This window comes from Canis lupus, chromosome 4 (genome assembly GCF_011100685.1).
Source record: "Canis lupus familiaris isolate Mischka breed German Shepherd chromosome 4, alternate assembly UU_Cfam_GSD_1.0, whole genome shotgun sequence".
Taxonomy (NCBI): Eukaryota; Metazoa; Chordata; class Mammalia; order Carnivora; family Canidae; genus Canis; species Canis lupus.
Genome location: NC_049225.1, coordinates 81,462,135 through 81,488,627, shown reverse-complemented (window position 1 = coordinate 81,488,627; position 26,493 = coordinate 81,462,135). Strand labels below are relative to the sequence as shown.

The window sequence follows — 26,493 nt, the reverse complement described above, 5'->3', positions numbered from 1 at the left end:
GAATGTATTACTGGTCTTTATATATAGGAAGTTGACAAGACCATAGTATTTAATTGCTTTTTGGAAGATAGTAATTATTTTTAAAATGTGTGGACTGATATAAAATTGTATAAGGAGACCAACCTAAAAGGATCGCCGTATACAATATTTGCAAAGTTGTGATATAAAATTTCATACAAACACACACACACACACACACTCAATGAAAATGATACAGTAAGATGGTAGCTTATGTAGACAAGGAAAAAGGAAAACTGAAAATAAACTATATCAAAATATTTGTGGTGCGTACTACTACACTGTCTAAATTATTTGTCATAAATATCGAATATTAATCAATCTAAATTATGCATCTTCTATACTTAAGATTTGGGTGACTTCTAGGTTACTACTCTTTTGTTATACATTTTAAATAAATGGACAATGGATAAAGGATAATATTTATTTATTTTTTTAAAGACTTTGTTTATTTATTCATGAGAGACAGAGAGAGAGGCAGAGGCATAGCCAGAGGGAGAAGCAGACTCCATGCAGGGAGTCTGATGTGGGAATCAATCCCGGAACTCCAGGATCACGCTAAAGGACAATATTTAAAAAGAAATAGCAATATTTATAAATATTGTTTTATATCATATAATGTAAACATATGAAATGATTTACTTTATTAAGGTGGTTTTGTAAAATGCCATATAAAGAAAAATATAACGTATCATTCAATTTTTAAATTAATAAAATGATCTGGGCATCATAGACATATACACATATGCTTATCTATAAAGTATAGATACCTCTCTGTGTAAGTGGAAATAGATGGATACAATAAATTGTATATAGTCCAAATAGTTCAAGAAACAGTAAGATTTTTTCTAAAAAGTAAGAATTTTACCAGTAGTAATACATAGAATGCAGACTACATGAAGGTTCAAAGCTATTTCACTCGCATTTTCCAGAAGACGAATCCTCCAGATACTCAAAATAATTATACTGTAGTAATGAGTTAGTTTTCAACTGAGATTCTGAACCCTGAGACAAAGGCTTATATGACATGGGGATTGAGGAGAGATTGAAGTAGATGATAGGCATAAGAAGAGTGGGAAGAAAGAAGACACATGATCCTGAACCTCAAGTCATAGCTAAGGGTAGGTTTCCTCAGAGTCTTTGAATCTTGATAGACATGGGCTTTCAAATTACAATAAAGTGAATATAGTTGTCCATGGGTTATTCAAATACACCTGGAATAGCTAGAAAACAATACAGCAGATAGAATTTTCTTTTGTGGTATATATTTGGGACTTCATATAGTCATAGAGCTAGGCTTCCAACTAAAAATGAGAGGAAATTTAGAGGAAACTTATTTTTACTTTGCCTCCCACTGCTTCATAATATATATGGTCAGGATTTCATCTGCATGACTCAGCTGACTGTCTAGGAGAATTCCTCAATGTGTTCCTAATTATGGACACTTTGAACTCATTAGATTCCTTGGTTTTATTCATTTCTCAGTAATATTTATATTAAAAACTTTCTTTCTCTTAGTATTATCTCTACTTTGGCTTTTGAAAAAAAATTCTCACTAGGCCCCCAAACTTTTAACACTGATGCCTCGGTCCTCTCACTCCATATGAGAGCTTCATCACACAATCTGTATCTTTATCCTACAGTATTCTTTTCTAAACCCTAGTGAAATGAACCTAACCTGAATGATCCACAGGTGTCAGAAAGTCATTATATCACACTACACCCACTAGCATTAACAACAGAGCTTCTTTCACTCTATATTCTCCATCAGAAGAAATGTCATCATCATCACAAGTCAAAGAAGCCAAAACCTGGCAGTCATCCTAGATACTTCTCATTCTTATTCCACCTATTTCACTTTAGTCACTTGTTTATGCACATGTACTTCTGTAACATTTTTCAACACTCATTTCTGACTTATATTTCATTCTCACATGGATTATTATAGAAGATTTCTAATTGTTCTCTGGCCTAAAAAGACTCCAAACAAACACAACCAAAATGTGCAATTCTTTACCCCATTATAACCCAAACATACCTCCAAGGCATCATTACATATCTGTAAATACAGTGAATGCACAAATTCACTCATACCATAAATATTGTATTGATCTTTCTAAACAATGCAGTACATAATATATCAAAACAGCTTAATGTTTGATAATTCAATTTAAATCTATTGAATCCTTCAGTGCTACATCTAGATATCTAGACCTGGATATATTTATACATGTGGCAGCCATGAACAAGTGCCTCTCAATTTCTATCTGCAGAGTGTAGTTGACTGATGGCTCCAGCTGTTATATTTTGTAATTTATCACTGTGTTCACACTGAGACCACCCTTCCCACAAAGTTCAGTCAAAGACTGAGCATACCAAGCTTATTAACTTAGTCCTGGTCCTGGGAGTCATGGGACTCAACTGAGAGGTGACTTTGGGTCAGGAGGGAACTGACTAAACTCTTAAACCTGTTTTGCCTTATCAGATGCTTTCACTCAATCTTCCTTCTTTACCTACAGCCTTCAGCTGGGACCAACATCATAGTCTAATATCTCTCCCCAACTTTCCTGTTTCCTTCCCCTTTTTCTTGATGGGGCATTAATCTTAATAAATCCCATGCATGGCTAATTCATTCTAAGTGTCTACTTCTTAGAGGATCAAGACTAACACAAATGGTACCAGAACTATCTCAAGAGTATAGGGGATAAGATGAGGAATTTGGAATTAGCTCATACACCACGCATCAAATGTAGGTACATTTAGTAGGTGGGGTGCAAATTCCTCTAGCAAAAGATAGTGTCCAGCTGCTAAATATTTCACTAGCAGCTACCTTGAAAAATACTCCAGTGGTAAGGAATGCTGGAGCAGAAGGTATGATTCATGCATTCAAAAAAATATGGAGGAGAAGACAGTGAATAGGAGGACATTGTCCATAATAACAATAGAACTGACTGGTACTGCTAAGTTGTATTAATGCTATCAGAGGGATATTAAGACTATTAATAGTTAATTGATGGTTAAGATAAACTATTGACAAGCAGTCAATAGTTAAGAATAAGAGGCAGAGGGTCTTGAAAGAGGCCTTCACTTCTTAAACTATAATAGACTGAAGGTGAGTAACCACTTGTTACAGTTGGAGACTTCCAGAGATATATGCTCAGCGCTGGCAGGTTTGTTATATGAAGGTCAGGGCCTCATGGAAAAACCTGGGATCCTGAAATATGGGGTAGGGTATGTATATGGATATACTTGACAGTATATCTATATTTGGCTCTAAAGCCCCTTCTGGATTCTGGGTTTAGAAAGAGAGTAAAAAACTAGTAAAACTAGTAAAATTAGAATTTCTATTAAACCAAAAGATGCTGCAAAGGAAAAGAAGATGCTTCCCCAACAAGGGACAGTTTTTTGTTTTGTTTTGTTTCTTCCTCAGGAGCTACCCTTACATCCTTTCCTGACTAGCAGAATAATGATGGCTATAAATCCCAGAAAAACCTGTCTAGGAACACACTGAACCTAACATAGGAAAGATACTATAAACCAGAGAGTTATAAGAAATAGGCATCAAGTATGAATTAGAGCCTAGGATTGTATCTTGAGCGTTCTTGATCAAAATATAAGCGTATGTAAGCAACTACTTATTGAATTGAGGACTGTTTCCCAGGACACAGATCCCAGAAAACACCTCAAGGGTGTTCTCTTGTACTGAAAATCTGGAAAAAAAAAAAAAAAGTTGCTACTGTTTGCAGTTGGAAACCTTGGAGAAGCAATGGAGAACACTAAATTGAGATAAAGGGAGTTGAGGATGAAGGAGGTTAAGGGAGGTGGGTATGCTGGAGTGGATATATTATCATTTATTTTTTGGAGAGAAAGCATGTGCATACAAGTGGGGGGAGGGGAAGATGAGGAGAGAGAGAGAATCTCAAGCAGGCTCCATGCTCAGAGTGGAGCCCGACACGCGTCTTAAGTGCATGACCCCGAGATCATGACCTGATTAGAAATCAAGAGTCTGATGTTCAGCTGCCTGAGCCACCCAGGTGTCCCTGGAATGGATATATTACTCTGCTCAGAATACTTATCACAGATTTATATTCCATAAAACAGTCCAGAAGACACACCATGTACCAAGACTATGAATTGAGAGGGGCACCCACAGCACTATGATGTCCTCCTCTGCCAAACAGGGCTGATGTAGAAGAGGCAACTGCAGAGCTTAATGATGGGTCTCCAAAGTAACAGAGGCCAGGAGTCAGGAGGCTGCAATTACTGTTATGATTGTCAAGGTCAAAAGGGATGATAAGGGCTTCACTGACAAAGATTTGTGAAGATGGTTAAGCACGTGGACTTCCCAGGGGCATAAAAGAGAAGCAGACCCCAAAGATGCTGCTTAATTTGTCATCAAGTGGGTTGTTGGTCTCCTTAGGCAATGGTGCATGCAATATCCACAGTTTAACGTTGATCTTTGTTCTGACAGATTGAATATTCACAGGCAGAGTAGCTACACTTGCCTTGGTCCATGACAGTTCTTACTACTGGGCCCATATTAGCTTAAGTCTTGGCCACCATGGCTGCTTAGCTCATGTGTCATAGTGTTGTTTTACTATAACTGAGATAGAGCTGATGGATGGTTTTTAATTCACGAATTTATATTGATATTTCAACTTCATATCTTATATTACAGGATGCTTACACATATTCCTTGATTTTAAACTTACATTTCTTTGCCCTCTTGAACTGAAAATCTAACTTTAGCATAGTTAGTTGTTATTTTTATCTATCTATACACACACACATATATATATATGTGTGTATATATATATAATTTCAATGTAATAATAACAGTGTCATTTTGAACAATAAGAAAGCAGAATAAATTTTAAGATTTGTCTGCAGTTTTACTTGATTATAAATAAAATTTAGCTAAGAACAAACTAAGAAATCAATGTTCTGAAGACTAAAAATAATTCCTTCTCCATTGTGATTATGTAAATAACTTGAAATATGGTTAGATTTGTTTTTATTTCCTTTCACTTTTTAGAAATTACCTTTTATCTCATTGATTTAATCCTAAGTAGATTAATAAACTGCATCATCACTATGATTCCTTATATGAAATTTCTCACACCTATTGACTTCTAATAAATTATATGATTGAATTGTAAGCAAACATTGCAGAAAAATACATAAGTCATACATGTACCTCAAAACTATGAGAGCATATAACCATACAACTACCACCCAAACTAAAAATAGGAAAATAAAATATCAGAAATATTTCCAGAAATTCCTTCATGCTCCTCCTAAATATCCCTGCCTCCTACTCAAAGTTTCTATTACTACTTCTACCACCACTGAACCATAATTATTTTTTGCTTATTTTTGACATTTTAGTATAAGAATCTTTGAACACATAGGATGACTCATAATGTCAGTGTAGATTTTTTTTTCATTTACTTTGCTATATAGTGTTTTGTTTTATAATTATCTCATCATTACTTTAAACATTTGATTGTTGATAGGTTGTATTCACTTTTGGGGTGTTGATGTCTTTCAAATATCTTTTGCTGGTTGCTGAAAATATGCATGCATAATCTTCAAAGTTATATAAATCTTAACATATTACCAAAAATTGATTATAACTTTACTATGTCCCCAGCAAGTCTAGATTATTCTTCATTTTCTTGACAACATTTGATATTGCCAGTCTATTTTCAGCTGTAGCATTTCTGCTTTACCTGTAGTGTTATCTCATTGAGGTTTTACTTTTTATTTTCCTAGTGACAACATAATGGAGAACCTTTTGATATGTTCACCAACAACTTGTACATCCTCCGTTTTGAAGTTACTGTCTAAGCCTTTTCTATATTGAATTTTCTGCTTTTTCCAATTAATGTATACGTATTCTTTATATCTTCCTGATTTGAGACATCCATGGCCTATATGTGCTACAAATACCTTCTTTATTCCACAATACTGACAGAACAAAATGAATGGAAGTCCAGAAACAGATTTCCATAGACATGGGTGTTTGATGACAAAGAACAGTCGGAAAAAGATCTTAATTTCAACACATAACATGAAGTCCCTTGAATTCTTAAAGAAAAAAAGGTAAAATTTGATCCCTATGTCAATTCACAAACAAAAATCAAATTGAGGCATAAATGACAAAATAAGAACACTTCTAGAAGATAACACAGGGAAATATCTGCATAACTTTGGAGTAAAGATAAGTTATTTAAGCAAGATAAAGAAAACACTGTCATAAAGGGAAAGTTTGATACATGTGACTACATTAGAATCAAGAAAGCTACTCACCATTAAGTATCAAGTCATAACTTGATAAGATTCAAGTTTCAATAAATACATTATATTTCTACTGACATTATACATCTTTTTCCTCCAAAATATGCTCCTTTGTTCAATGTTTTATTGTTCATGATTCTCCTTTCATCTCTTTTATTAAGTAAAAATGCAATGCATGCTATCATCTCTTGAATTTTCTCTGTTTTACATTCTGTGCTCATTTATTTATTTTTTTTGAAGACCTTTAAACTAGTCGAATAATCTGTGATAGTTGGAAATTTGGTTTATAAACAAATTTTAAGCAATATTTTTTCTTTCTGTGTCTACATTATAGAAAAAAATATAAGAAAATAATTTCCTGTGTGCTATCAATATACCCAAGTTCCTATGGTTCTAAACTTTTAAGATGAATTCTTACCTTCTGCTTTGGAAAAGCACATTTGAATTTAATACTCCTGTGGTAAATGGTTTGGCATTTTCTTCCCTAATAGGAGAATCTTCTCACAAAGGCAAAGCCCCATCATAGCCAGTCTAACAGTTTGTGAGGGCTGCCATAACAAAGTACCATAGATTGGATGGTTTAAACAACAGAAATTTATTTTCTCACAGGAAGGCAAAAAATCTGTTATCAAGGTATTGACAGGGTTGGTTTATTTTGAGTCCTATGTCCTTGACTTCAGATCACCATCTTCATGTTCACATGACATTCTTCTTTTATGTCTGTGTCCAAATTTCCTCATCTTATAAGGAAACAAGTCATATCGGATTGGGAAGCACCTTAATGACTTCATTTTAACTTAATTACATTTTTAAAGACTCTATCTCTAAATATGATAACAATTTGAGTTTTATATATACAAGGATATATATAAATACGGATAAATAAGGATATATATAAATATATATATATGTATACATATATACAGCCTTTGACATGTATATGTCATATATATGAGTTTTATATATATATGGATATATATAAATATGGATATATATAAATATGGATTAATAAGGATATATTAATAAGGATTATAAGGATATATATGGCCTTTGATATATGGCTATAAAACTCAGCCCAGGATAGATGAGATGTTTCATTTAACTGGAACATCCCTTTTACTGAGACAGCATTTACAGGGTCCCACACATATAAGATTCTGACTACCTGTCCCTGTCTTATACACACCCAATACCTCATTTCTCTATTTGTGACATAACATTAAAAATAGCCTTAACTTTTAAGATATATATTTCTTTTTTTTTTTTTTTTTTTTTTTTTTTTTTAATTTTTATTTATTTATGATAGTCACACAGAGAGAGAGAGAGAGAGAGAGGCAGAGACATAGGCAGAAGGAGAAGCAGGCTCCATGCACCGGGAGCCCGACGTGGGATTCGATCCCGGGTCTCCAGGATCGGGCCCTGGGCCAAAGGCAGGCGCCAAACCGCTGCGCCACCCAGGGATCCCAAGATATATATTTCTTCCTGAAAAGCACCACCTTGTTAGATAATAGCTCTGTATTTAAGACACTTTTTCACTTATATTCATGGGATTTTTTTATTTTACTTCTCTTGAGAAAGCTTCATATATTATTTAGCAATTTTGTACTTTCACCTGATATGATGCATATATTCTGCTCACTCTAACATCTTGGTAGAGATCAAAGTAAGAACAACACTTGAAAACAATTTGGAAATATATGTCAATATCATTGATGATATAGCAAATGAAAAAAGCTAGCTCCAAAATAATATATTTAAGACTGAAATGACCTATCTATCCATCTATCAATAGATCTATCATCTACCTACTGCCCAAATAGGTATAGAGGAAGAAAGCTTTTAAAAGGGATAGAAAGAAACTTTTATAATCTAAGACTTAATTGTAGTTAAATCTGGGAGGCTGATGGCAGGATATAAAATTTCCCCTTCTCTGAATGACTCCATTGAGTCCATTTTAACTTTTCAGAATGAACATCTGCATTCTGAGTATACTTACTCTGGACTTTTATTTTTAAAATAAACTTGAATTATTTTGGCAGAATATGCAACATGTTACAGAAATGTCCATAATCTCGGTAATTCTATGTCTAATAATATGCCATAAAGGAAAGGATAAGACCCAAAAGGCAAATTGTATAAACAAAGAAATTCGTTTCCAAATGCAAAATATTTGAAAAGTCCAAATATTTAATAAAATGGATTACCTATGAATAGTTTGTGTGTGTGTTTAAATGTTACGTAATTATTAAAGTATTGATTACTTGGTATTTGTAATAGTGATGATATGATATTATGCAAAAATTTAGGCCACTATATGTATAAAAATAAATATGTGTTTGTATAAACATACATATATTTATGTACAAAAATGTAGAGGATGTTACATCAAAACCTTATATATTACTTTTATATTATCACTTTGGTAATAATATAATTGTATGTGTCTTTTCTTGGCTCTTTAAATTTTCTAAAGTTTTTGATAATAGATTTCAGTAGAAGAGCTGATATGCCTCAATTTGATGTGATTATTAAAATTTCCTTAAAATAAGACTACACATGAATTTCATAAAGTGAATACAATAGTTTCTATCTATTCAACAGATAGATTACAAAAAGATGCATAGAATGTCACAGAATGTCATAAAAATCTAATAAGCTTCTGTTTTACAGAATGTCATAAAAATCTAATAAATTTCTGTTTTACAAAGTCTAGAACCATTTACTTAAACAAGGCTAACTGTACTAAGGAAACAGAACTAATCAGGCAAGGCAAAGGTCCAAAACATTGGACCTCTCAAACAAAATGGCCTCAAGGCTAGTGGAATTTTTTTCTATTGGCAAAAACTATTACTTTTGCTATTTAATATTTAAAACAGTGATTAGGTCATCAGAATAGCCACTAATGGAAGCTATGTTTTATGTAATCTGTTTTAAAACCACTGGCCAAAGTAAATTTGAGCAGAATGTGCAGGAAAAAAAAAGATGGAGAAAGAGAGAAGAAGAAAGAAGAAAGAAGAAAGAAGAAAGAAAGAAGAAGAAGAAGAAGAAGAAGAAGAAGAAGAAGAAGAAAGAAGAAGAAGAAGAAGAAGAAGAAGAAGAAGAAGAAGAAGAAGAAGAAGAAGAAGAAGAAGAAGAAGAAGAAAAATGTGATAACTTGCTGCCAGGGCTTTGTCTCCTTGAAGTTTGTAGCCTGCTTTCTCCTGCTGCATCATTCAACAGAGAAGCTACCTCCTTGTATACTTAATGGTATTCTATAATAACTCTTTTCTAGGAATCCAAAACGCTCTTAACAACAGAGGTAACCAAATACATTGTCAGCTAAGATTTGATTTTAGATATTTATAAAGTAGTATGACATATTATTTTTTAAAAATCCTTTATACAGTGCTGATATTCAGCCGGCACAAGACTATATCCATATTGGTTTTTAAAATATTAAAATTATTTATTTAGGTAAATAGTTACTTCTCCAGCTCCCAAATCCATACATCTGCCTATGCCATTATTACACTGAGTCTTGGCTGGTCCTCTGGCATCTACAGTACCGCTCCACAGTTCAGCAACCAAATTGTTAATTCTGAGTACAGAGGCTCCCTGGCTCATACCCCAACACCATGGTAAATGGATATTCTCATTTATTAGTGAGTATGTGGTACTAGTTGATTTGAATTCCAGCCCTTATATGTAGTTAATGTACCTCCAATTCTATCTACAAGAGATAGAAGAAGTTTTCACTTTTGACCCCTCTCCCTTTGAGGTCCCCCTTTGTAGTGAACTCATGTACAACAATAGTCTCATTTAATTCTATAATGAACATTTAGCAATGTCTAAGTGCCTATAACTTACTTGGAACAAAATAATTTAGCCTGGAAACATAACAGCTTGGCCACTAGAGTTTACAAATAGGTTCTGCTTATTAATTGACTAAGAGCTGAGGTAGCTGGAGTGTAAGCATGGCTACACCGAATTCCAGCAGGTAGGAATACTTAGGAGGATTTCCTCCCTATTATTTCTTACTACTTACCTACCTGGATAGAATCCAGCCTGGATCCTTGTCAACCAGGAATCTGATAGTAGCTGAGAAGTCCATCCTAATCTTACTTAGAGGTCTGGAACCTGATTCTTTTCTGATACTACTAGCATGGCTGTCTTTTTTTTTTTTTTTTTTTTTTGACACTCATTTGTGCTCAATGATACCCTCTCTAAATTTTTTTAAGATAGGAGAATACCATGATTTTGAAAGTGAAAATTGATGGTATTTATGAAATGTGATTGGGCTACCCAGTTATACAAGGCAGCTTAAATATCCAAATTAAAGGAGAGAGTGAAAATGATTTTTGATATTGTGAATTTAAGCTTTACATATCTTACAAATGCTAATCATGGCAGAGGTGACAAGAATATAGGAGGAATGAACGGTTTCATGAAATAATGGATATTTGTACGTATCTTGGAATGCTAAAAGTGCTGTAACTACATAGTATGTAATCAAAAATGGTATTTAACATATCCTCATTGTGTATTCCAGGGCTCTTCTTTCTATAAGAATGCATATCCATTTCCTAAATGAATAGTGAAAGAAAGATTGATGTACTTACACACACATATGCCAGAACATACCTTTTTCCAAAACTAAAACACAGACCACTGGGAGAAAAATGTTTTAGCTTAATGACCAGTGAGGAGCATCCTGTTCAGTTTTTAGTCAAACTATTGAGATAAAACTCTAATATGAAATTATTCCTGCATAAATTATTTATTGGTTTCATACACCTGCAACTTCTTATGAAAGGAAACATTTGAAATATAATTATCGATAGGTAAGAGAGATTCATGTAGAAAACATGGAAATTCAAGGAAATTATGATATAATTATTGCAAATATCTGATTTTACACCAAATATAGACCCATTACTGTAGTCTTTTTTTTTAAGATTTCTCTTATTTGTTTATTTGAGAGAGAGAGAATAAAGGGAAGAGCAGAGGGAGAGGGACAAGTAAACTCCACACTGAGTGCCACGCTCAATGTGGGACTCAATCCCAGAGCCCCAAGATCATGACCTGAGCTGAAGTCAAAGGTTGGTTGCTTAACTGACTAACCACCCACACACCTCTGTAGTTTTCTGTTTTTGTTTTAAAGTTCTCTTGATAACATTTCATTAATCTGGAACTAAAGATAAATATACATATAATACTCGGGCATTGGAAGACAAATGGTTAGCAAGAGAGATTTGATGCTTCCATTCATGTGACTAAAGCACAATATTGTCATGGTGTAATATGAAGAACCCTTGACCTGCCATTACTCTATAAAATTTTGGGGTACTTATACACAGAGGAAGCAAAATAGGAAAGCCTTTACTCTCCCCAAATATTTATCACTAGTTAAGAATCCATTTATAATGTCAGTGTAGAGGCACCTGGGTGCTTCAGTCAGTTAAGTGTAAAACTCTTGATTTCTGTTTGTGTCATGATCTCAGGGTCACAGGATCAAGCTCCACTTTGAGCTCCATGATCAGCAGCGAGTTGGCTTAAGACTCTCTCTCTCTCCTTCTTTTACCTTCCCTTCCACTCTCTCTCTTTCTGAAACAAATATATCTTTAAAATAAAATAAACTAGGATCACCTGGGTGGCTCAGTGGTTGAGTGTCTGCCTTTGGCTCAAGTCATGATCCCAGGGTCCTAGGATCGAGTCCCTCATCAGGCTCCCCACAGGGAGCTTGCTTCTCCCTCTGCCTGTGTCTCTGCCTCTCTCTGCGTGTCTCTCATAAATAAATAACATCTTTAAAAATAATAAAATGCTGGTGTAGAAATGTGACAAATTCAATCAGAAGGAGACATTTTAGGCTAATTAATGATGTGTTACAACTAAAGAAACAAAAAAACCCAAAAGAGTCACTGTTCCTCCATTTTGCCCACCTGACTCTCTTTGTTATCTCTGCAACCTGAGCAGACAGTGCGGTTGAGCTACAAAGGAGTGCATGAACATTTATTTCCATATTTCAGGAAAAACTGGTAGAGACATAGGCCCATCCTGAGTAGATACAAGGGCAAAGAACTCCTGCTCGCCTTTAAGGAAGCTTTACATTTGTCTTTGCAGAGGAGAAAAGGGAGATGTAGCACTTAGAATTGTTTTTAAACAATTAATAACTTTAAAAAATCTGTGCCACCAAAGACTATGGTCAAATTCAAAGTTTGAGAGTTTGGACAATCCAAATAAACCCTCTTCTTAAGTGTGAGGTTTAGCAGTGGAAGTAGAGATGGTGGTTTTATGTCACATCCTATTAACAATTTCTGGTGAGTTAACTGGTATGGGTAACTAAACTTAGAAATACAGGCTACAGCCAGATGACTAAGCATCATAAATTCTAGAAAGCACAGTCAGATTTCAACCTACTGGTAATAGAAAATGACTGAATGACTTTGAACAGAGGACTTACATGATATAAAGGGGTAATTAATAAAATTAACAGAAATGTGTTAGATGGGTTGGTGTGGAAAGATATTGAGAGTGAGAAGTATATTCATCTTGAACACCTAGGATCTTTCGCTTTTTTTCTTTGTGAGCCTATTGTACATATTTTTATTTGTTTCTTTGCAGCTTTGTTCAATGTGCCATAAATAAATTTTTCTTATTTGTACCATTATGTTGCCTCACATTCTATATAATTACATTAACTAAGTCCAATTTATATTTATTTATCATCTTTGATTTTCATAATTACTATCTGGCCTATTTATCCATATCATGATGCTTGACTGAACAGCATAGAAAACACCCCCTGTAATCTTTGGGCTTAACACTGCTGTATCACAGACATGTTTTCCTATTGCTTTATCATGCAGGGTATCTATTTATACAGTAGGCAGTTACTATAAAGTTAAACAAAATGACAGAATGGTGGGAAAGTAACCTCTACTAAGTTATCATAAGAGTAAGTTAGGTAGGGCAGCCTAGGTGGCTCAGTGGTTTAGTGCCACCTTCAGCCCAGGGCCTGATCCTAGAGACCCGGGATCGAGTCCCATATTGGGTCCCTGCATGGAGCCTGCTTCTCCCTCTGCCTCTCTCTCTCTCCTTGTGTCTCTCATGAATAAATAAATAAAAACCTTAAAAAAAAAGAATAAGTTAGGTAGGGTAACCTGGGTGGCTCAGTCGGTTAAGTGTCTGACTCTTGATTTCAGCTTAGTCCATGATTCCAGTGTTGTAGGATCAAGCCCTTTGTCAGGCACCCCACTCAGCAAGGAGTCAGCTTAAGATTCTCTCTTTCTCTCTTTCCCTCTGCCCATCCCCCCTAAAATAAATAAATAAACCTAAAAAAAGTAAATAAGTTAGATAGGATTGCACCTTTAAAAGTTCTTTACAAAGAAATATAAGAAAAAAATATTATTCATACTTGAATTTGCCCTTCAATCATATTCTATACATACGGTAACTTCTAAGACTTCAATTTATTTCATCAGTAGCAATTATCTAGATGACTATTATAGAATACATAGAAAATTCAACCAAACCAAAATGGAAACCTATAAATTATACATGGTCCAGTAGTCAGATGTAGCTCGATGTTTTGGGGTGTATCTTCGTCTATGTCTATGAGAAACATTGATGTTGTCTACAACAAAGACTATAGGTGTATATATAAAGCCAAATCTTGCATATTTTAAAAACTTTTGAAATCCAAAATTACTCCATGAGCATAATGTATATAATCAAAACATGCCTGCAGCATAAATTTTAGCTCCTGAAATTTTTATTCATGTGAATCTCAATTTAAGTAGCCATTTAATATTAGATATTTGTACTATATTCTTCTACTTATAAACTATAATAAGTAAACTATATTGTACCCTTGTCTTGTAATGAAATATTTATTCATATACTCAATTACTTGTTATTGTTAAATCCCTAGGCATAGATTTATAAGGTCAAAGAGAATGCATATTTTTTGTGACTTTTGCATTTGTCAGACACCAATAAGCTATATTTTTTTCATTCAAATTCTTCAGGCACTTTAACCTCTAAATATTTATCAATGATGACAATAATTATTGAATCTATGTATTTATAAGCAACAAGAAGAAGAAAAAGAAAAAAAGCACCTACCTATATACAAATAAAACAAAGAAGGAATTGGTAAACATATTTTTTTAATTTAAATTCAATTTAGTTAATATACACTGTATTATTAGTTTAGGGGTAGAATTCAGTCACTCATTAGTTGTATTTAACACCCAGTGTTCATTACCTTGAGTACCCCCCTTAATGCTCATCACCCAGTTACCCCATCTCCCAACTCATCTCTCCTCCCACAACCCTGTTTGTTTCCTGGAGTCACAAGTCTGTTTTATGGTTTACCTTTCTCTCTTGTCCCACTTGACGTTCATCTGTTTTGTTGTTTAAATTGCACATGAGTGAAATCATATAGTATTTGTTTTTCTCTGACTTATTTTGCTTAGCATAATACCCTCTAGTTCCATCCATGTTGTTACAAATGGCAAGATTTCACCCTTTTTGATGGCTAAGAAATATTTTATATAGATATAGATATACATATATCTCACATCTTCTTTATCCATTCATCTGTTGATAGACATCTGGGCCCTTTTCATATTTTGGCTATTGTGGACATTATTACCATAAACAATGGGATGTATGTGCCCCTTCAAATCACTATATTTGTTTCTTTTGGATAAATACCTAGTAGCACAATTTTTAAGTCATAGGGCGGCTCTATTTTTAACTTTTTGAGGAAACTCCATGTTTTCCAGAGTGGCTGCACCAGTTTTTGCTCCCACCAACAGTGTCAGAATTGGTAAGCATCTTATATTTTAAATGGGATTGTTTCAGATAGAAATAAAGTTAGTTTGTCATATAAAGTTAGTTTAGTCTCTTTTACTATTTGTCTGGACTGTTTTATTTTTATTTATTTTATTGATTTAGGGTTATATGTCAAATTGATGGACATGTATATGTAAACATGGTTTACCAAATTGCCTATTGTCTATCTTCATTTTGATGCTATTTCATTTATAAATTTCTCTCCTCCTCTTCCTGATGTTTCTTCATTCTTCATCTCTTGGGTTAAAAGTTACTCTCAGAAAAGAAAGAGAAACATGCTCTGAACAACTGCTGAATAATATTGATTCTGTTATGTTTACTACAGCAAAAGTTAATGTTTTTTGTAACACTCCTCACAGTGTGCAACCATATATTTGTGTGTGGTGCGCTGTCAATTTGATTGATTAATTTCCATTTTTCTAATTAGTTTGTACCCTTTTTTGAGAATGGGAAATTGGCTATATTTTGTTATTCAACAAATAATTCAGTGTAGGAAACACTGTAGGTATCAAGTACCTTGAAGAACTTCAAGGCTGAATTTAGTCAAGGGTGAGATCTGCCAACAGATAACATTATTATAACCACTATGCTAGAACTCAGGAACAGGACACCAGATCCTTGGAAATCTGTGTAAAGAGAACACAGAATATTGCCTTAGAGACTCTGGTGGAGGGGGAAAGGGTTAATACAACAGACACTTATTAGTCTTTTTCCTACATGACCTTTCTATGCCATTTGATAGTGCAGACTTCACTTCTTACAAATCTTTCCTTCCTTGGCTTCCTTAATTCACTATTTTGTATTCTTTTCCCCAAACTCCTTATCTCAAGTGAATTTCTTCTTATTTAATATAGTTATACATGATTGGTAGAAGGTAAAGAGTCATTATTTAAGTTCATAGCTTATATATACCTTTACATCATCAAACCCTGATGCAAGGGGGACAAAACCCCACAATAAAAAAAATCAGGATGCTTTTGTGTAGAATAAATGCTTAAAATATTTAGAATTTTTTTTTAGTATTTTAGAATTTTTAAATGGAATTCCCAAGACTGATAAAAATATGATTGTAATATATGGAGTTATCAGTAATATGTGTAATAATAACTGTGTAAGCAATACAAGGGATTTTTTTTCCAGATTACTAATATAACCTTGCCTGTAGTGCTCCAGTGAAAACTCTTGGGAGTCTAGGAAGCTGAATCAATGTATCTTAAATTAAGAACTTAAAATTTGATTACTGACAGTGGTTTCAGGAATGACAGTGATGGGAGGAAGTCGTAGGCCGCATCTGGGCTTGGGCAGGAAGGGCTGGAATCAACCTGGATTCCATTCTTTGCCTGATGGTTTCTATCGCCAGTCATCCCTTGGAAGGCAATTTAGAGCACCCCTCACCCAGCAGCATCCAACCAATTATAGGTGGCGGTTGGCTTACACAGACCCTCGGCCACTTCACTCCTCAGGGAATCACTGAGTTGTGTATTTTATTGTGGCTTTCTGATTTTCCTCAACACGATTAAGCTACAGTCCACACAAAATTATATTTTGATAACAGAACATAACCTCGATAAACTGCCTTTTCTTGATGTCTCTTTTCCTCACTCCTAAGGTCAGATTTCCTTCACCAACAAAATAATTGAATTACGTGCAGAGCCTTACCCCAGGGTCTGCTTTTGAAGCAATCTCAAACTGAACATAAACCCTCAGTGGAGGTGGGATGGGAGAGTTCTAGCATGTGTTTGTGATGTTTCTGCCATTCCAGACTTCTCTTCTAAGATACCTGTGAATGAGTAAAGATGTCATTATTTCACTCACAACCTAATAGATTTAAATCCTACTTTCCAAATAAAGGTATCTAGTGGAATTTATTAGATATATTTAAATATTGAGTAGTTTATAATTGATTATTTGTAAGGGGATTTTTAAATTTTTTTTTAGCAAAGGATGTTTGATTCCTTCTGTGTATTATCCTCTTTTGTAACTAGTTTCAGAGAATTAAATGTATTTGCCATAAAGAATTTCTCAGTGATTCTAACAAGATAAGATACTAGGTAGCCAGGCTATGTAAACTTCATTAAAAGGAGCGTTACTTATATTACACAGAGAATTATCTAAGCCATAATTTTTGTCATCAGAGCTTGTAAATAAAATAAAATTAATACAATTAAAATTAATAACATCACACATTTGTGTGAATGGACGTGTATTTGAATTTTAGAATTTTTTTTCAGAAGTTTTGGAGACATATTTGATAAATAAAATACACTATCATTTCTGGTCACTTACACTATGAATAATTATGTGAAGATTTAAGTACATGTATTTAAAATTAATTTAAATGTATTAATTAAAGATTAATGATGGACATATTAGATATCTATCTTCTTGAGCTCTCATAAATGTTCATGTCCTGAATATTTTCAACTGTATTGGGCTTATAGAAAGTAACAAATTAATAATGAAACTGTGAGATCGGATTTTCTTTTTTTTTTTAATTTTTACTTTAAATATGTTAAAGTAAAGGGAAACTATGGAGATTATCTAATCTATAATCTGCTTATTCTAATTTCTGAAAGAGAAAGAACTGAGTCACCTTCCTTATGACTGAATGGCATATAATAGCTAGGAGAGATAAATTTGTATTTTACACAGCAGAAATATTCCTCATGGTAAGCAAGAGTACAGATTTTCTATTTTGGGGCCTTGTCAAGTTCACAACTTTAAGTGTTTTTAAATGAATCATCAAATACAAGAGGCACCCATTGTTAAAAATAGTAAGAATTAAGTCCTTAATTATGACATGGGGTTCCACAGACCCAGTGTCAGAATCCGGTATTTATTTATTTATTTATTTATTTATTTATTTATTTATTTATTTTTAAGATTTTATTTATTTATTCATAAAAGACACACACAGAGAGAGAGACAGAGACAGAGACAGAGACAGAGACACAGGCAGAGGGAGGAGCAGGCTCCATGCAGGAAGCCCGACGTGGAACTCAATCCTGGGACTCCAGGATCAGGATCTGGGCTGAAGGTGGTGCTAAACCACTGAGCCACCTGGGCTGCCCAGAATCTGGTATTTAATGTAAAATAAAAATTGCATGACATTTGTTAAAAACAACATAGAAGACTTTAGTTAAGACTATTGCAATAGAAGTCAAAGTTATTTTTAATAACTTGTGAACTAATGGAAAAGTAATGGAGGACTTGAAAGAGGGTATGCTTAGTGTGATTTAGGCCATCCCTGAATGCTGATTGTAACTTATCAAAACAAGGTTCCTAGCTCCCCCCCAAAACTGGAAGATTTATTATCTTTTGTGATGATTGGATTTCAAAGGGATGACCTCTAGGTACAGGAGAAAGATATTCCTGGGTTGTAGAAGATTTACATCTTTTTTTTTCCCCCTCCACGTTGTTATTTAAATTCCTGTTAGTTAACATATACTGTAATATTAGGTTTGGGAGTAGGATTTAGTGATTCATCACTTACATACAACACCCAGCGCTCATCACAAGTGCCCTCTTAATGCTCATTTAACCCATCCCGCCATCTCCTCTGTTATCCACAGAGAACAAACTGATACAAGATCTTAAAGGGACAGATAAATAATTTATATTGGGAAGTTTCTAATGTGAATGCTCTACGAAAAGGGAAGTTAGAGACCTCCAGCCACAAAGAAGCCTGTCTAAAGTTTAAACAAGCTAAAGGGAACTAACTGTGATCTTGGTCATCATTTAAGAGAATTGAACATGCTATCATGTATTCAGCTTTGTAATTAATAATAATTTTTGTGTGTAAAACATACACACACATCCATTATTTTGTTATTGTAGAGGTGACCATCTTGAATGATACACTACTAAGATATTATAGGTCTATGTTTGTATTTGCTGATCAAAGATCAGCAACTAATCATAAAAACTGACCACACTGGATTCTTAACACAAGGTTTCATAAAGTTAGTTATAGAAATGTATTACTAGTAAGAGTGTTCTCAAATTCATAAATTACTGGACTAGGTCATCAGTTTATTTATTTATTTTTTTATTTTTTATTTATTTATGATAGGCACACAGTGAGAGAGAGAGAGAGAGGCAGAGACACAGGCAGAGGGAGAAGCAGGCTCCATGCACCGGGAGTCCGATGTGGGATTCGATCCTGGGTCTCCAGGATCGCGCCCTGGGCCAAAGGCAGGCGCCAAACCGCTGAGCCACCCAGGGATCCCAAGGTCATCAGTTTAAAAATAAGAAGTGACTACCTAGAAATTTCTTTAGTATTCTAGCTCCTTCCCTTACCCTCCTCCCTTCTCCCCAAGTCTTTGACTCACTACTACTTGTCTCTTGCCTTTTTTAGTAGCTAGCCATGGCCAAGGAGTTCTCTAATGCTCTCTCTCTTTCTCTTTCTCTCTCTCTCTTTTTAACATGGAATTGTATGACTAAGGAATCCAGTCACCAAGACTGTGTCCTTTCCTGGCCCATCATAAATACAATTCCCACACAGAACATTTATTATACACTATAATATAGGTGGCTGCTAAAGCCAGCTATATACTCATACAAAAAAGTGACAACTAATTAGCATGAAGGAAAAACATTGCATTCTTGTATACTTTCATTTTACCTAGTATTATTAATGGTTCTATTGAAAGAAAATATTTTATAATATTTGTTCTCATGGTAACTTTCTCTAAATATATAAAGAGAGGCAAATGATTACTCGTTTTTATTCATTTAATATTCAGTGTGTTCACTTGCCAAAGCACAAAGGCCAGAAAAGGAATTAACCTTTGCTCTTAGTTTGATAGGAATGGAACTAAAATAAGAACCACCTAGCATTAATATTATTAAGTTGAAGCTGCTGAGAAGACAGATGAAAGCTTTAAAATAACCCCAGCTGCTTCTGGTATATCCCTCTCCAGACAAAAATGCCAGCCTGTTTAGTTCAAAGATCATTAGTTCCCTTATTTGACAATTTGGGATTTTACATCTCATAATGTGAGAAATGCACTGTGTTATCTAACAGAGTGTGTGACCCTGGGCTAATTAAAAGGTACACATGAGCAGGGCAGGGTGAAGCAACCCTGCTTCATTACAAGTGGTGGTTGTTCCCTGGAGGCAGAAACATCAGAAGATTCCTGGAAGGAGTCCAAGACATCAGTCAAAGGCAACGTGCTTCCCAGATAGCAAGGCCACTGAATGGGATTGCAGCACTGGGAACTATTTAATCCGAGTGTGGCTTTTTATTTGTTTGTCAGATTGGTGAAATAGGAGACCTCAGAGGGAACTAAACCTGCAAGCAGAAACTGAATGTGACCTTTGCAGCTGACTGGCTAGACTTGCTTTGGGTTGGGGGGATGGGGCTGTTTTTAGTATTTTTATATTCTTTCACCTTTTTTTTTTTTTAAGTGGAACATGACGTATTAATGGAAAAGAAGAACATGGAAGTATAGAGACTCCTTGAAGACTGTGTTTCCATTCCATGGCCCCTTTACCTCCCAGGCTAGTACTGTGTTTTTGCTCCTATCTTATTTATTTTTTTAATAATAAATTTATTTTTTATTGGTGTTCAATTTGCCAACATACAGAATAACACCCAGTGCTCATCCCGTCAAGTGCCCCCTTCAGTGCCCGTCACCCAGTCACCCCCACCCCCCGCCCTCCTCCCCTTCCACCACCCCTAGTTCGTTTCCCAGAGTTAGGAGTCTTCATGTTCCGTCTCCCTTTCTGACATTTCCTACCCATTTCTTCTCCCTTCCCTTCTATTCTCTTTCACTATTATTTATATTCCCCAAATGAATGGGAACATATAATGTTTGTCCTTCTCCGATTGACTTATTTCTGCTCCTATCTTATATTCTTTTTTTTTTTTCCTATCTTATATTCTAACTGAAACCCAAGCACTCAAGGAGAACAAGATCATGCCTTTGATAAGACTGGGGCTATAAAGAGTCAGACAGGTAGCCTAAACTCTTGTCATAATTCCAACTCCAGGAATGTCTTCAACAAAAGTAATCCGTCTATGCACAAGTTTAAACATTTCAGAATTATATGTAAAAATGAGGAATGTAAGTTAAAAACTTCTCAAAAGGAGGAAATTAAAAAAAATATTAGAGAGAGAATGTATAATTTTTCATTTATATATATAAATATCATGTATTTATAGTTACATGTAAGAAATTATTATTATTATTATAAGTTGCTAATATATTTAGTAGTGGGGCAATTTATAAATAATTCTGTTCTTTTTTGTAATATATGTGCTATATATAATGTATTTTATAATATAAATGTATATATTATAAATACACATGCATGCAAAGAAACATACAACAAACACTGATACATATATAAAGATTACTGAAATAGAAGGGGGGAAGTAAGACTGAGGACATTTGTATATTTATGCATGTAGATGTATTTAATTAATGTTCTATAGGGGTACACATGCATAAATGGAGTTGCATAGGCAGAAAGTTTGATAATTTATATCCACTTTAATTTAGATTTTCAAAAGGTAGATTAAATTTGTAAATAAAGAAAATATAACAGAAAACTACAAACAACAACAACAAAAAACAATTTGGCTTTGTTTCTTTTGAGAAACAAAAATAAATAATAAATAATTAAATAAATATTTAAAGGTCCCGATCTTTTCCTAAATTTTCACAGTAAAATCTAATTTCCCCCCCCCTTGTTTACCCACTTCAGTATATTCTTTCATTTGAACTATCCCCAGAGTTTTCTTTGAATTATACTTTTCATCAAGAGGTATAGTTAGGTGGTTAAAATAAAAAGTTAGCTTCAGTATATAGCTCCTAATAAAAAGATGGTTATTTGATTCACCTTATGCATGTACACAGACATTCCATTCTCTTAATGTTGACCAAAGACTTTGTTTCTAGTATTGGAGTCCACACTCAAAATAGGTTTATATTGTCTCTCTTGTATGCTTAGAAGAATTTTTAGTAACCAATTTCACTTTCCCCAATGCAATGGGAGAAATTTGTTACATTTTTTAAATACCTTGCAAGAAGTTACTGTGGCCAAGTACAAAAAGGGTGTTGCCTGTGTTCTCCTCTAGGATTTTGATGGAATCTTGTCTCACATTTAGATCTTTCATCCATTTTGAGTTTATCTTTGTGTATGGTGTAAGAGAGTGGTCTAGTTTCATTCTTCTGCATGTGGATGTCCAATTTTCCCAGCACCATTTATTGAAGAGACTTTCTTCCAGTGGATAGTCTTTCCTCCTTTATCGAATATTAGTTGACCATAAAGTTGAGGGTCCACTTCTGGATTTTTTATTCTGTTCCATTGATCTATGTGTCTGTTCATCAAGATCAGAAGCTTTTGCATAGCAAAGGATACAGTCAACAAAACTAAAAGACAACCTACAGAATGGGAGAAGCTATTTGCAAATGACCTATCAGATAAAGGGCCAGTTTCAGTTTCCAAGATCTATAAAGAACTTCTTAAACTCAACACCAAAGAAACAAACAATCCAATCATGAAATGGGCAAAAGACATGAACAGAAATCTCACAGAGGAAGACATAGACATGGCCAACATGCATATGAGAAAATGCTCTGCATCACTTGCCATCAGAGAAATACAAATCAAAACCACAATGAGATCCCACCTCACACCAGTGAGAATGGGGGAAATTAACAAGGCAGGAAACCACGAATTTCAGAGAGGATGCGGAGAAAAGGGAACCCTCTTACACTGTTGGTGGGAATGTGAACTGGTGCAGCCACTCTGGAAAACTGTGTGGAGGTTCCTCAAAGAGTTAAAAATAGACCTGCCCTACGGTCCAGCAATTGCACTGTTGGGGATTTACCCCAAAGATACAGATGCAATGAAACGCCGGGACACCTGCACCCCGATGTTTATAGCAGCAATGTCCACAATAGCCAAACTGTGGAAGGAGCCTCGGTGTCCATAGAAAGATGAGTGGATAAAGAAGATGTGGTCTATGTATACAATGGAATATTCCTCAGCCATTAGAAACGACAAATTCCCACCATTTGCTTCAACGTCGATGGAACTGGAGGGTATTATGCTGAGTGAAATAAGTCAATTGGAGAAGGACAAACATTATATGGTCTCATTCACTTGGGGAATATAAAAAATAGTGAAAGGGAATATAAGGAGAAAAAATGAGTGGGAAATATCAGAAAGGGAGACAGAACATGAGAGACTCCTAACTCTGGGAAACGAACTGTGGGTGGTGGAAGGGGAGGAGGGCAGGGGGTGGGGGTGGCTGGGTGACGGGCACTGTGGGGGGCACTTGACGGGATGAGCACTGGGTGTTATTCTGTATGTTGGCAAATTGAACACCAATAAAAAATAAATTTATTATTTAAAAAAACATTTTTGAAATACCTTGGTCTCATCCTTTAAGAAGAGTTTTGTATCTTTGCCTTCAATCATATCTTATACTTATCGCACACCATCTTGTCATTAATTATGCTGACTCACTTTTATTGCTTCCAAAGCACCTAATTTTCTTAATACAAACTATTTTTCTTAATGTTCTATGTGTTAATTTAATATTTAATTAATTCATATAATTAGAAACAGCAGTAAACGGGCCTTGAATAGGCTTAGAAACAGAAATTAGTTTTCTCGTGACAAGCATGCAACTAAAAATGGGGGGAAGCATATGACTCTCTGGGAAACAGTCACAAGCTTCATTTGACAATATTGGGAGATATTTTTTGTTGTTGTCACAACTGTGTGGGAGGATGGGTGCTATTGGCATAGCAGGGATGCTGCTAAACATTTCACAGAGCACAGGAAAGACCCCACTCCAAGGGACAGCCTGTCAATAGTGCCACCATTGAAATATCCTGTTTTATCAATAATAGAGAACTGCTAAGCCTCTGAGTCATTTAATAGGAAAAGATGTTGAAAATGTTATCATTTCACCTGCAACTATTTGTTGGCTTCCTGAGAGAAGTGAAGAAGCCATATTTCCTTCAAACTTTCATACTCCATATAAAAGTAAACATTAGGCTGTACATAGCAAGTGTTCAATAAATTTCTGTTACAATGATGCAAATTGCAAAAGTAATTTTGAGACCAGCCAAAGGAGAGACACAAAAAATTACCACCATGAGAATAAAGATGTGGCATATGAAACCCTTAAAGTGAAAAAGTGGAATAAGTCCAGAATATGATATAAAAAAGTGTCTTGTAATCATTTGTGAACAGAAGACTTTTCTATTACAGGCTCTTAAATTTAAAACAACCTGAAAATATGATTTTAAAGATGTTTTCTTTCTAACAAGAAAGCAGATTTTGAATATGTCATTTTAGAAGTTTATAAGCATGGGGGCAGATGCACAATATAATTTCTTGTGATTAATCTGAAATGCTGCTAAATTTAACCTTGCTTACACATGAATGAAAGCTATGCAAGGAGGTTGAATTTTTTTTTAAATAGAGATAAGTTATATTGAAAATAATTTTAATTTATATAAATCAATAAAAATATGACATTTCTTGAAAAAATTCAAATGATAGTGCATCTCTCTTTGATCGACATTTTTTGCTTTTACTACATTCAGAAATACTTTTTTTGAATTGCATTCATTTTATGTTTCCAAAACTCATTATGCTTACTTATGACTATAATATTCATAAAATGAGGAAAACATCTTACCTACTGTATTTGTACTCAGTTTGTTAAAATCTGTAGCTAATTTGGAAAAATGACATACCAGGAGAATTTATATAACAAGGAATCTATTCATTGTTTGCAAAGCAATTGATACAGCAACTAAGACACTCAGCATATTGGCAGAAGGATTAAATAGTCATAGCAGAAGTGCAGTTCATATTTGCTTTAGTAATACTGGTAAAGAGACAGTGTCTATGTGATACTTACTGATGGAGTTTCATTTCTTTCAGCTAAATTATACTCAGTTTTGAAGGAGAATGATTTGAAGAAGTTCTGGTCTTAAGCAAGCTTGTTAGCTAAGCCAGCGGGATAAGGACGGCTAGGTACAGGCAAGAACTAATACAAGGAGAAATTCAAGTAATTAAATTCTGACACCTAATATTGGCTTTGTGTCTGGCCTTTTACTCTTACTACAGTTATTATGCACTTGAATAGGCTGGCATTCATACCAGAGGGGTGCAAAACCTAGCCAAACTTAGGGGCCCTCTGATTACTCCTATGTTTAATATCAGCATACTTTTTTTTTGAGGGGGGTGTCCTTATCTATAAATGATTTTTAGAACATCATTTTGCCTTCTGTTTCTTTAATTATCCCTCTTTAGAAAAAAAAAAATCTCTCTGCTGTTTTTGGCATCATTCATCTTCAACCAGCTTCCCTCCCTTCCCTAACAGAAATGAACTAAGTTACAGGGAGTTGGTCATTGCACATATTTTAGAATATATTTATAGGCAGGTCACTGGTCTAGTTAAGTACCATAGCATCACAGTTCAGTGTCAAGGTGCCTGAAATACAGGCATAAGGTTCTCTGAGGAGGTATCCTAAGTTCTGGGAGGTATGCATACCCTTAAATGTCATTTTAATTGTAGCACTAACATAATTGCAGAATGTCACATTTATTTTTTAATTTCCATTATCTAATATCTATTGGACCAGGATAGCATTTCCCCTTATTTTCCTGTTCAAGGGATGGAAGTGAGATTTTTAAGCTGGAGGAAGTAAGCCAGATGCTGAACTGAGAACTAAAAGTTTTAGAATACAGTCTCCCCATAGGTGACAGAATGATTTAAAAAGGTGCGAACATAAACAAAAAACTGCTGTGTAGAAGCAACTGAAATGAAAGTAACCACTAGAATCACAAAAATTAAAAAAAAATCTTAAACTATAATTACCAAACCAATTATGAAGTAGGTTTTTTTTAAAGTAACATTAAACAAAGTATGCCATGAATTGGGAATGCAAAAAAGGAAGAGAGAGAGAGAAGGAGAAATGGAAGGAAGACAGTATGAACAGACAGCAGACGCTGATCTCAATGAGCTATGACTTTTTCTGGAGTTTCCCACAGGGTATACATGTCAATAGGACAAACTACATTACAAAACAAACAAAAAATCGAGTTGTTTTAAATATTTGTTCTAAAAATAATGCAAAAGTCCACTGGTGAACTATGCCAGGATATAAGATATTTTCATTCATTTTGGGAAAGGCTTGAGGTGATTTACAAAGCAGGCTGAAAAGCCTTTTTCTTTCTTTTATTCAAACCAGATTCTTATATCTTATCACTACAAATATCAGGAAGGGCCTGAAATGGTAAGAAGACTCATTCATTTTAGTAGAAATGATCAAGAAAAATAAAAGTCCAAGAAAAACTGAA

At 34.5% G+C, this 26,493-nt stretch overlaps 1 long non-coding RNA gene across 11 annotated transcripts in view; it reads right to left on the bottom strand.

The window, feature by feature from the left end:
* The window catches only part of LOC102156602, a 169,654-nt gene that overhangs the window by 60,711 nt on the left and 82,450 nt on the right, over positions 1-26,493 (bottom strand). For 2 of the 11 annotated variants that reach the window (XR_005358649.1, XR_005358656.1), the window contains 2 exons: positions 16,816-16,936; positions 15,442-15,782 (listed from right to left, as the gene is read on the bottom strand). This is a non-coding gene — a long non-coding RNA (uncharacterized LOC102156602). Of the gene's footprint in view, positions 1-14,905; positions 15,412-15,436; positions 15,783-16,815; positions 16,937-26,493 lie in introns of those variants that run through there. The other 9 variants (XR_005358654.1, XR_005358653.1, XR_005358652.1 and 6 more) reach the window with 8 other exon arrangements.